This window comes from Panicum virgatum, chromosome 4K (assembly GCF_016808335.1).
Source record: "Panicum virgatum strain AP13 chromosome 4K, P.virgatum_v5, whole genome shotgun sequence".
Lineage (NCBI taxonomy): Eukaryota > Viridiplantae > Streptophyta > Magnoliopsida > Poales > Poaceae > Panicum > Panicum virgatum.
In genome coordinates, this window is record NC_053139.1 from 11,964,334 (window position 1) to 11,974,585 (window position 10,252).

Below are 10,252 nucleotides of genomic sequence, written 5' to 3' on the forward strand. Positions count from 1 at the left end.
GTATATGTATTGTGCATTTACGTTTCTAGGAATTAATTGAAACCCTAGATGCATGATCCATAGATTCCCTCAGTTACCATACTAGTGGGTAAATCGTTAGTACTGTCATGCTTAATCAGGATTCGGTAGAAGTCGAGTGATTCCTGTCACTCACGAGTTATAGGTTCTTATTACTTACGACAAAGTGGCTTGAAAGTGGTTAATGAGAGAAAGGAAGGAATTTGAGACCGGGCGGAGATGAGGTTGGTTATGGATATGGAATGGATGGAAAAATAAGCCTCCGTCTGTGTCGATTGAGGACCGTACCATTGTTGGCAGTGTTGATCGAGGATTGAACATTACTAACCACATGCTGGAAGTAGGAGGTAGTCGAAACCAGTAAGATCAGTACCATATGTGCACCGGTAGGCGGACTTGATACTGTCTTCACCAGTGGAGCTAGTATAGAAACTCATGGCCGACCCTTCATTGGTATCGGTAGGGCTAGCAGTCCCGGGTCGCAGGGCAGTTCGGCTATTCGGGGTGCATATGTGAAGGGTTGGTGTGTATAGTCCGACGGGGTATATACGTGCTGTGTTGGTTAGGTCTACCTTGTAAGGTTAAATCGGATCGATTCGCCGTGACTTGCGGATATTAGAGCCTTGATCTCTTTGTCACATCGTAGTAAGAATTGGAATGAGAATGGAACGATGATGAGATGAATATGATGATGTTATGGTTGAAGGCTTAATGTAGTCCACCATGCTTGTTCTAGATGTTGGTGCAAACCTAATTAGTATTGTATAATAAACTTGAGCTAAAATACTTAAAGTAAAGATCCACTATTAGTAGCTTTTCAGCAAAATAACTCCAGAGTCAAAAAACCATGCATGTCTAGGAGTCGGCTAAGTATATACCACTAGTCGGGTAAGTCTTGTTGAGTATTAGTATACTTAGGGTTTGTTGTTATCCTGTTTTCAGGTAATTGCTGCTGGTTGAAGCTATCTGAGATTCACATCGGTGGCCTCGATGTGACGTCCTCACGTCTTCGTAGTATCGTGGTTTTTAAAATCAAACTTCTATCTAATTTCCTCTGCATTATAAACTCTGATGACTTGATTTAACCTTATTTTGTAAAGCTCTGTTTTGTGATTTAAATTTGAGAAACTTTTGTCTGCTTGTAATCATCTGTGCTCGCCTTCGGGTGAGACTTCCAGTGTTTTCGATCCTTAACCCTACAGGCTGCCGAATTACACCGTTTTAAGTGCGCGGTGACTTGATTAACACTTAAGATGATAGTTAGCGCACTTAATCTGGTTTAACTTAGGCGGTTCTGTCACATTTTGATTTGCAAATGGCCATCGGTGGTTATTAATTTTCTTTCGGGTAAGTACATTCATATGTTAGCCAGCGGTCTCATTGATTGTCTTATATATGCAGTTTCAAGGTGAAGGCTCTTCCAATCAGGATGCTAATGCTAAGTACTTCCTCCGTCCCACAAAACAAGTCACTCTAGGAATTCTAGCACAAATTGACAAGAATATAAAATAATCATGTTTGCCCCTATTTAATACTCATTTGGCACTAATTGATTCTTGCATGTACATACACTTTCTAAATAGGGTAAGATGGTTTGTATTTTTGGACAAATTTTGAATCCTAGAATGACTTATTTTTTTAGATGGAGAGACTAATGACTGCTAATGCTAAAAGGAAAGGCTCTTCCAATCAAGGTGCCCTGCACTGAGTGAGATTTAACCCTAGTACTTTAGGATATCCAATCCGAATCTGGTTTTTTGAAGGAAGCACTAGCTAAAAAAAGAAACACTCATATCCTAATTACCTTCTCCTTTGAAACCCACCACTAGACTAGTAGACTTGCCTCTAACATTAAAAAAGGAAATTACCTTCTCCTTTGAACCCACCACTAGACTGGTAAACTTGCCTTTCTGGCACGAATAATACAATAGATTTGCGGGCCGGGCTATGCATTTTTCTCTCACCGGCATGCTCAAGTTCCCTCGCGCGCCGCGGGAGAGCCGGCCGCCAATCCGGGCTCGAAACGTTGCCATGTTCTTCTTGATCGATCGACCGGTCACACCACATCCACAGTTCCGTCTCGTGCATCAACAGAGACCCAGCAGGGCAGCAGATGATGTCGCGTCGTCACTAACCTAGCTCGCGGTTCGGAGCCGGATTAAATTGCTGCAACTGGCTTAATTAGCTAGCTAACTAGCGGCGCTCGCTTCGATGGGAACGAATCATGGGATTAGCTTTAGCGTAGCTTTTACCTTTGCATCATCGTCGTCGATCGGCAGCTCGTGGTGGGAGGGGTGTCTGGTGCTCCGTGGCTTCCGTCCTGAGGCGGCTGTCCCCCAGCCCGGGGAAGCCATGGATGATCCCTACGCAGCTTTTTAAAATTTATTGACTGTGTGGGTGTGATTTGGGCTCGAGCGCTTATGTGACGAGGCATGGCGACAAATGGCGCCACGACGAGCTAGTGTGCACAACTTGTGTGTCATTGTTGACGGCATATGTAGTAGTACTTGTTTTTCCTCGGTTATTTAGGACGGCATGTCGACATGATTCCTAGCACATCTCTCTCTCTCTCTCTCTCTCTCTCTCTCTCTCTCTCTCTCTCTCAGTATATGGTTATAAAACTTTATGAAAACAGTAAAAAAGTATATAGTAAGTTAAAAGTATTTTGCAAGATAGACATGTAATACCATTTTAAGTGATAGATTGTAATGTTTTTTTACTTGTGTTAGTATGTGAAGTTTTCGATATTTAACTTTTAACATTCTAAGATGTCGTCATCTATTATTAAACAAAGGATCACATGAATTTCGCCTTTGAAAACACTCGTGGTTGCTTTGGTTTGCGGATGGGAGACAAGGACCTTCTTCCTCCCCCGTACGGCTACAACATCGTTATTTTAACTTTTGAGCAGAACATCAAGCAGAGTGACCTCACCTAAAAGAGAGGGTTGGTAATTAACGGGCAATTGGACAGTTAAAAATTGAAGAGATGATGGAGAATGATTGCGGTGAAACATAGCTCTAGCTATTGTATATTGCAGTCCCCACAAAGAAACATAGCTATCATAAGCTCTGCATTATTAGACGTTAGCTGTTGATTGATTTCCCGTTTTGTTAAAATTTGCAATTTGTAATCGCTAGAATTGGCTTCTTATTTTATCGTTGCAATTGGGTAAAAAAAATGAGAGTCTCGCTGGTTATGCATTGCAGCATGTTCGTGAAATCTAGTGGTTGTGGTTGGCTTCTATCTACAACAAAACGGGAACTGCTGGCCATCACGTAGTGTTTCAATGTGCTAAACGGCCGTTTTAGGCGAATATTATGTGTAAGTATGTATGTTTGATTAACTGTGAGCTCTAATATATGAACAACATTATTGCGCATGCCATGCTGATGATTTTCACCGGGTGATTCTTAAATCCACCTCTTTTAGTATCTGTTAACTGTTTTCATGAGGAGAAACATAAAAAGGCACTCATCCCCTGTTTACACTCTCCTATAAATTGAAACCCACTAGAGTTCTAGCACACGAATAGCACACTAGCTTTGTGCACCTTTCTCGACATCCTTTTCAAAATCTTACTATATACTCCTACTGTCTCGCAGCTAAAGGAGGGCGCAGCAGGAAGCCGAGCCGATGCAACCCGTACGTCAAGTTGGAGCACTTTGCTGGCGCTGGTGGCGATGCTTTCCCCTCTTGCCAGGACAAATTCACTCGGGAGAGGGGCCAATCCGGGCTTGAAACGTGTGCTTGGTTGCATCCTCTCCTGCACGGTCACACACCACAAAGACTGCTGGCAAAAATGAACCTCGCAATTCGAAACCTGATTAGATTATTACTGCGGCTGCTTACCGGCGCTCACTTTGATGGGAATCATACGATTAGCTTAAGCGTAGCTTTACTTGGCGCCATCATCGATCGCCAGCATCAGCTCGTGGAGGAGTGGAGTGTTTGGTGCTCCATGGCTTTCGTGCCGTGTGCGTGCCCCCCTCATGATTCAGAAGCTGGTCGAGCCTTTGTCCCCCGGGCTCCGCACCCATGGGCCAGGGCGTGCCCTGCCGTGGATGGGGAAGCCATGCGTGGATCCCGTTTTAAAATTGCTACTAGTCTGATGTGCCATGGTGTGGCGACAGATCGCGTGGAAACAAGTTGTCGCATAGCTCTTTCATTTCTTCCTTGTGTGAAGCATGCATTTTTGTTTCCTTGTTATTAACTATTAAAGGATGGCATGTCGACATGATTCCTATTATGTTCTTAAAAGCTATTATAAAAGCACTATAAACAAAACTCTGCTTATATTGAAAGCAAAATGATGGGCTGCTAGAAATGGATGGGTGATTGTGAGAGATCGAGGAAACATTGCTGCTACAAGCTCTGCGTTGTTAGATTTTATTTGTTGCTTCGTCACGGTCCCATTATTGCTGCACTTTGCCACTTGCAATTTTTTTTAAAGATTACATAGCATGCACACTCACCCCTATAAATACACGTATGCAAATCCTACCCATATGAACATCTTCGAAGATTGAACTAGCAAATCCTCAAAATTGATATATAAAATCACCACAGACGCCTAGCTATCTGCAGGAACATAAAAGAACAACGCCGTTAAACCCTAGAACATTCACTTCCACGGGGAGTCGAACTCAGGACCAGAAGTGCTACTGAAGCTCCTGTAACCACTAAATTACAGGTAAGTACTTACCGTGTCATTTCCTTGATGATACCCTGATACTAGAAATAATAATGTCAGGCATGCACGTACCTCTTACAACGGCTCACTACTGGAAACCTGTTATATGCCGTGTGCCAGAAGGTTTGCCGAGAGCCACAACACGGGCACTCGGCAAAGAACCTCTTTGCCGAGTGCATGGAGCCCAACACTCGGTAAACCAGAGGCACACGCCATAATCCATATTTACCGAGTGCCGGCGCTCGGCAAACAAATGGCACTCGGCAAAATATAGATATGCCGAGTGCCTCGGAGCGGGCACACGGCAAAGCCGGCGCACGTGCTCGTCATGCGCGACGGCCGTCACGTCCGTTTGCTTTGCCGAGTGCTTCCCGTTTGGCACTCGGCAAAATGAGATTTTGTCGAGTGCCTTTTCCAGGCACTCGGCAAAGTCCAGTTTTACCCAAAAAAAAATTGTGGCCGACAGGGGAATCGAGCCCGCAACCTCCCGCATACCAAAAACCCACCCTTACCATCGCGCCGTAGTTTGTTTAGTGTCCAGTTAGGGTTGCGGTTCTTTAAATTATATATTTAAGTTACTGTAAATCGCAAGTTTGAGCGTCTAAAAGGATTCAAAAAAAAACTTTTGAACTACAAAATTTCATATCTTACCTTAGATCTTCAACTTTCATTTTGGTAGAATCTTCATACGAGGTGAATTTGAAATTTTGAATTTTCAAATTTTAAAAGTTCAAACTTAGTTTTCTTTGACAACATGATTTCGAAATAAAAACTTGTGAACTGCAAAGTTTCTTATATTTTCGAGATCTACACATTTTCTTTTGGCTGTTTACCCATCCGAGGTATTTCAAAAGAACTTCAAAATTGAATTTGTTTAAATTCAAACGTAATTTGCGCCGTCAGAATTACTTGAAACAAAAAAGTTTTGAACTACAAAGTTATCAATATTGAGAAGAGGAACAATTTTTATTTTGATATTTTATGCATTCGACAAAATATTGTTGAGATAGTTCACTAATTTTATTGATCTCTGTGTTGATTCTAGAATCATCTCCCAGAGCTATCCGATTTGTGAACAATTTTACGGTCACTTTGTGAAATGAGAAAAAGTTATATAGAAAAGTTGTAGATGTTGACAAGGCAAACAACTTTGTAGTTATTTTTTTTAATTGAGTTTATCTAAAGGGTGTAAATTGCATTTGAAAAATTAATATACCGAGTGTATAGGAAATGGCACTCGGCATCTAGGGATATGCCGAGTGCCAAAATTATGACACTCGGCATACCTAAGTATGCCGAGTGCCTAGGATCCGGCGCTCGGCATATGGTTAGTATGCCGAGTGCCCAGATTCCGCACTCGGCGTAACTGGCACACGGCATTTTAGTGGAAATAAAACCCCCGCGGCCACACACTTAGCCAGTTTTCCTATTCGCACCCCCGCCTCCCAGCCCGCCTCCGCCCCCGCCGCCTTCCTGAACGGACCGCCCCCACGCCGTCGCCCCGCGCCCGTGTCGACGCCGTCCCCGGCCCCGTCGCCCCCGTCCCCGGCCCCGTCGCCCCGGCCCCCGCACCGCCACGCGTCGTCCTCCACGGGGTCGGCGGCCGCCGCCGGGCTTGCTCCTCCCCGACCCCTGACCCCGAGCCTCCTCCCCGACACTGGCCAGACCCCGGCCCTCCTCCCCGTTGCTGGCGGGCCGCTGCCACGCGTTCTCCTCCCCGGCCCCCAACCCCGGCCCCCGACCGTAGCCATCCTCCCCGGCCCCGACGCCGGCGGTCTCCCCATACACTGCTGCTGCCTGCAGTGAGGTAAGGTTTTTTCTTATATATATATATATATATATATATATATATATATATATATATATATATATATATATATATATATATATATATATATATATATATATATAATTAGTAATAATCTATATTAGGTAGTATTAGTTAGAAATAGTTAGAATTGGTTATTAGTTAGTTACAATTAGTTATTAGTTAGTTAGATTTAGTTGGATTTAAATTTAGTTGTAATTAGTATTAATTGAAAATTGGTTAGCCGTATATGTTGTTGCCGGCCATCGTGCCGCTCTTTTGTTGCAGGTTTTGTAACCTCCCCATGCAGGGGAGGTGCTGCCAAAATTTGAAGCTGACATTGGTGATTTTGCAGGGCCTAGGGGCTACCTGATTTTGCAGGGCCTAAGGGAGGTGCTCGACGAGAAGCTTGAACCGCGAGTCCACACCAAGCCGGCCACGCCTACACCGCCGACCCGCTGTAAGCACCGTCACCGTCCATCTGCATGTTATTGTTCTGCATGTTAATGTTCGTAGATCATGAAACATAGTTAGGTGTCTCCCGTTTAGAATGGATACAGTTGAAGATATGCATATCTTTTCATATCTATAACTGTATCTTTTCTAAATTGTCCACATTTTTTGGACAGCCCGAGGATGCGTAGATGCGGTCAGTTTTCATGGTCCGCTCCTATCCGAGACTGGGTTTCGGCATCATCTCCCCGGTGTTCTTCGGATACACAAACTTCCTTCCAGGACGTGTATTTGGAGAACAGTGGGGAGGTGCTGCCAAAATTCTGTCTCGGATAGGAGTGGATCATGGAAGCTGATCGCATCTACGCATGGTCGGGTGGGATTAGGACATATCTTCACCTAGTAGAGTCTAGACCCAACGTCTACACGCACAGGTTAGTAGCGCAGCCAGTTTGCCGAGTGCTAAATTACTGGCACTCGGCAAAGATTTGAAAGTTTACCGAGTGCCAGGGTCAAGCACTCGGCAAAGCAGCCACGTGGCGGGATCCTGGCGCGGGCACTTTGCCGAGTGCCAGACGTGGACACTCGGCAAAGTTTCAAATTTTGCCGAGTGACTGCCGTTAGGCACTCGGCAAAGCGCCGGCCTAGGGTGGCGCCACGTGGCTGCTTTGCCGAGTGTCAAGGCACTCGGCAAAGTCTTTGCCGAGTGCCCGAAATCCGACACTCGGCAAAGTCAACTTTGCCATGAGAGTCTTTGCCGAGTGTTACACTCGGCAAAGACTTTGCCGAGTGAGATCTGTCCTTTGCCGAGTGTAACTGACACTCGGCAAAGTTTGGAAGTCCGGCAGTGGCTCTCTACCCGTTTAATGTTTTGAATCACTTTTCGGCATAACAATTTTATGGTCAAGGTTTGCACAATCCTACCGGTGTGTACCGTATCATTCTCCATTGCACGCCACACGTACGGAGCGGTACGGTAGCCACGCAAGATAAAAACTTGCCTACTAACTTTGTTTGTTAGTATATGTTACAATTAAAGAGCTAAGTATATGTTTAAAATCCTGTGAAATACATGTTGACTTTTTTGTTAAGATCGGCACATGACTCGATTTGACCAAGTCATGCAAAGCTTGTACAACTGTATAATACACTTAGTACTAAGAGTTCTCATATGATTCCATCACCCTGGATCTTGTGCAATATATATGATGTCTCCACTTGGCTATATCCAATATGACTGGTTGGTATCTTTAATACCTGAAAAGACGCAACCCTAACAACCAATAGCTTTCTTTTGTTTTCCAGAGAAAAGGGCACTCGAAGAGTGCATGGAAGATCCTTGTGCCCTTTCTCACAGTTCAAGGGGCAGAGCATCTGAACTTATCATTGACTTTTCTGACAAGAAATCTCTCACTAAAAAATAGCCATGGCCAATGGGTCCTCCACCAAAATGTTCTGCGGGATTTTGCAAGGTTCATTTGTAAATTGTAATGAAATGTCTGTGAATATTCTAGGACTTTCATAGGAATAACAACTTATTTTCTGCAGGAACATTGAAAAGTTCCCGTGTTTGAAACGTAACCCAAATTATTTCATGGGCATCAGGAGGCCAGTTGGTATACATGGGTTAAATTTGATTTTAAGAGATTTGTCAACTGATGGATTGTGGGATCACTATAATCTGATAGTGATATATGAAAATATTGTCAAGTAACTTCAGAAAGGCATTGAGCAATCCAACGGATCGTGACAAACCTGCCAATTTCTCAATGATTTATGACATTAATTTTGATGTGACAACAGAGGAATTTCTCCACATTTCACGGTCCACATAGGGCTCATCGTATTTATTTAAAAAAATGGCTAATCGTGTGTTGTGAATATGTTTAACAGTGCGACAAAATGATAAATTATTTGATGCCCTAAACTGACAGCATGTACCCAAGATCCGAGATGACACGAGGGCACCATCTTTGCAAATACATATCTCGAAAAGGAAATAATGCAAAAAAAATTATAACATCTTCCATTTTCTTACTTTATTTGTCTCAATCTCTTTTTTCCTTGAAGGGATATGGTTTCTTCCTATTTTCATTTGATGTTTCCTTTACGTTTTCTTCTTCTTTTTTTTTGACCTTCCTTTACGTTTTCTAATTAAACCTTCACACATGTTTTGACCTTGTGTTGCTCTCTCTCTATATTCTTCTGTACATCATTTTCATGTGATTAATAATTAACATCATAGACATGCTTATTGATGTTGGCCGCAAGTTTCCTGGGAGTAGCAAAGGGATTCCCTTCATAATCCTTATGCTTAGAGTGAGAAATGGGAGCGGTGCTACCCAGACATGTGAGAGAGGAAGTTAATATACAATTTTATACAAAACTTATATATTTATACATTCAGCCCACGAAGGAACAAAGCTTACTAGCCCACCAAAGGAGAAACTTCCTCCCATCCATAGACTCGTGTAGTCACGTCTCGTGAGCGGCGAGTCACATCACATCGCCTCTTTCCTTGATTGCCTCGGGGCCGCATCCTGCTTCTATGTTGATATATGTTTGTGGGCTTCATTGATAGGCAACTTCGAGAACTGAATGACAGATTTGATGAGGTAAACACAGAAGTACTTTCTTGCATGGTAGCATTTAGTCCACTTAATTCATTTACTGCTTATTATCAAGCCAAGTTGGTTACACTTGCTACAAAGTTTTATCATAAGGGTTTCACAACCGAGGAATTATCAAAATTTTCATGGCAGCTTACTATGTATATTTCTCATGTTCGTAGAGATGAAAGGTTTAAACATTTGAAGAACCTACGTGAGGTTTTAGTTAAGCTTGTGGACATAGAAGAAGATGAACAATATTATATTGTTTACAAGCTTCTTAATTGGTGCTAATTCTTCTAGTTAGGAATAGTAGTCCTAAATGTGCAAAACATTCAATTGTATAGATCTCTAGAGTGCTCTGTCCGTTCTTCATTCCAATTTTGTCTCAAGTCAAACTTTTCATGTTTGACTTAATTTATAAAAAGTATAAAAATTTATAGTACCAAATAAATATAATTAAGTCTATCATAAAAAGTATTTTTAAGATGGAAGGAGCAAATCATCTTATGTTTTGAGGGCGAGTTAACTTAGTATTAATCGATGCATATAGTTTCCCTATAAAACTACCCAAATCGTTAGATGTTTGTAAACTAGTGTATACATTGTTAAGGGCATGTTTGGCAGTATTTCACTCCACCAAATTTAATTTTGCTCTAAAACCTTTGAGAA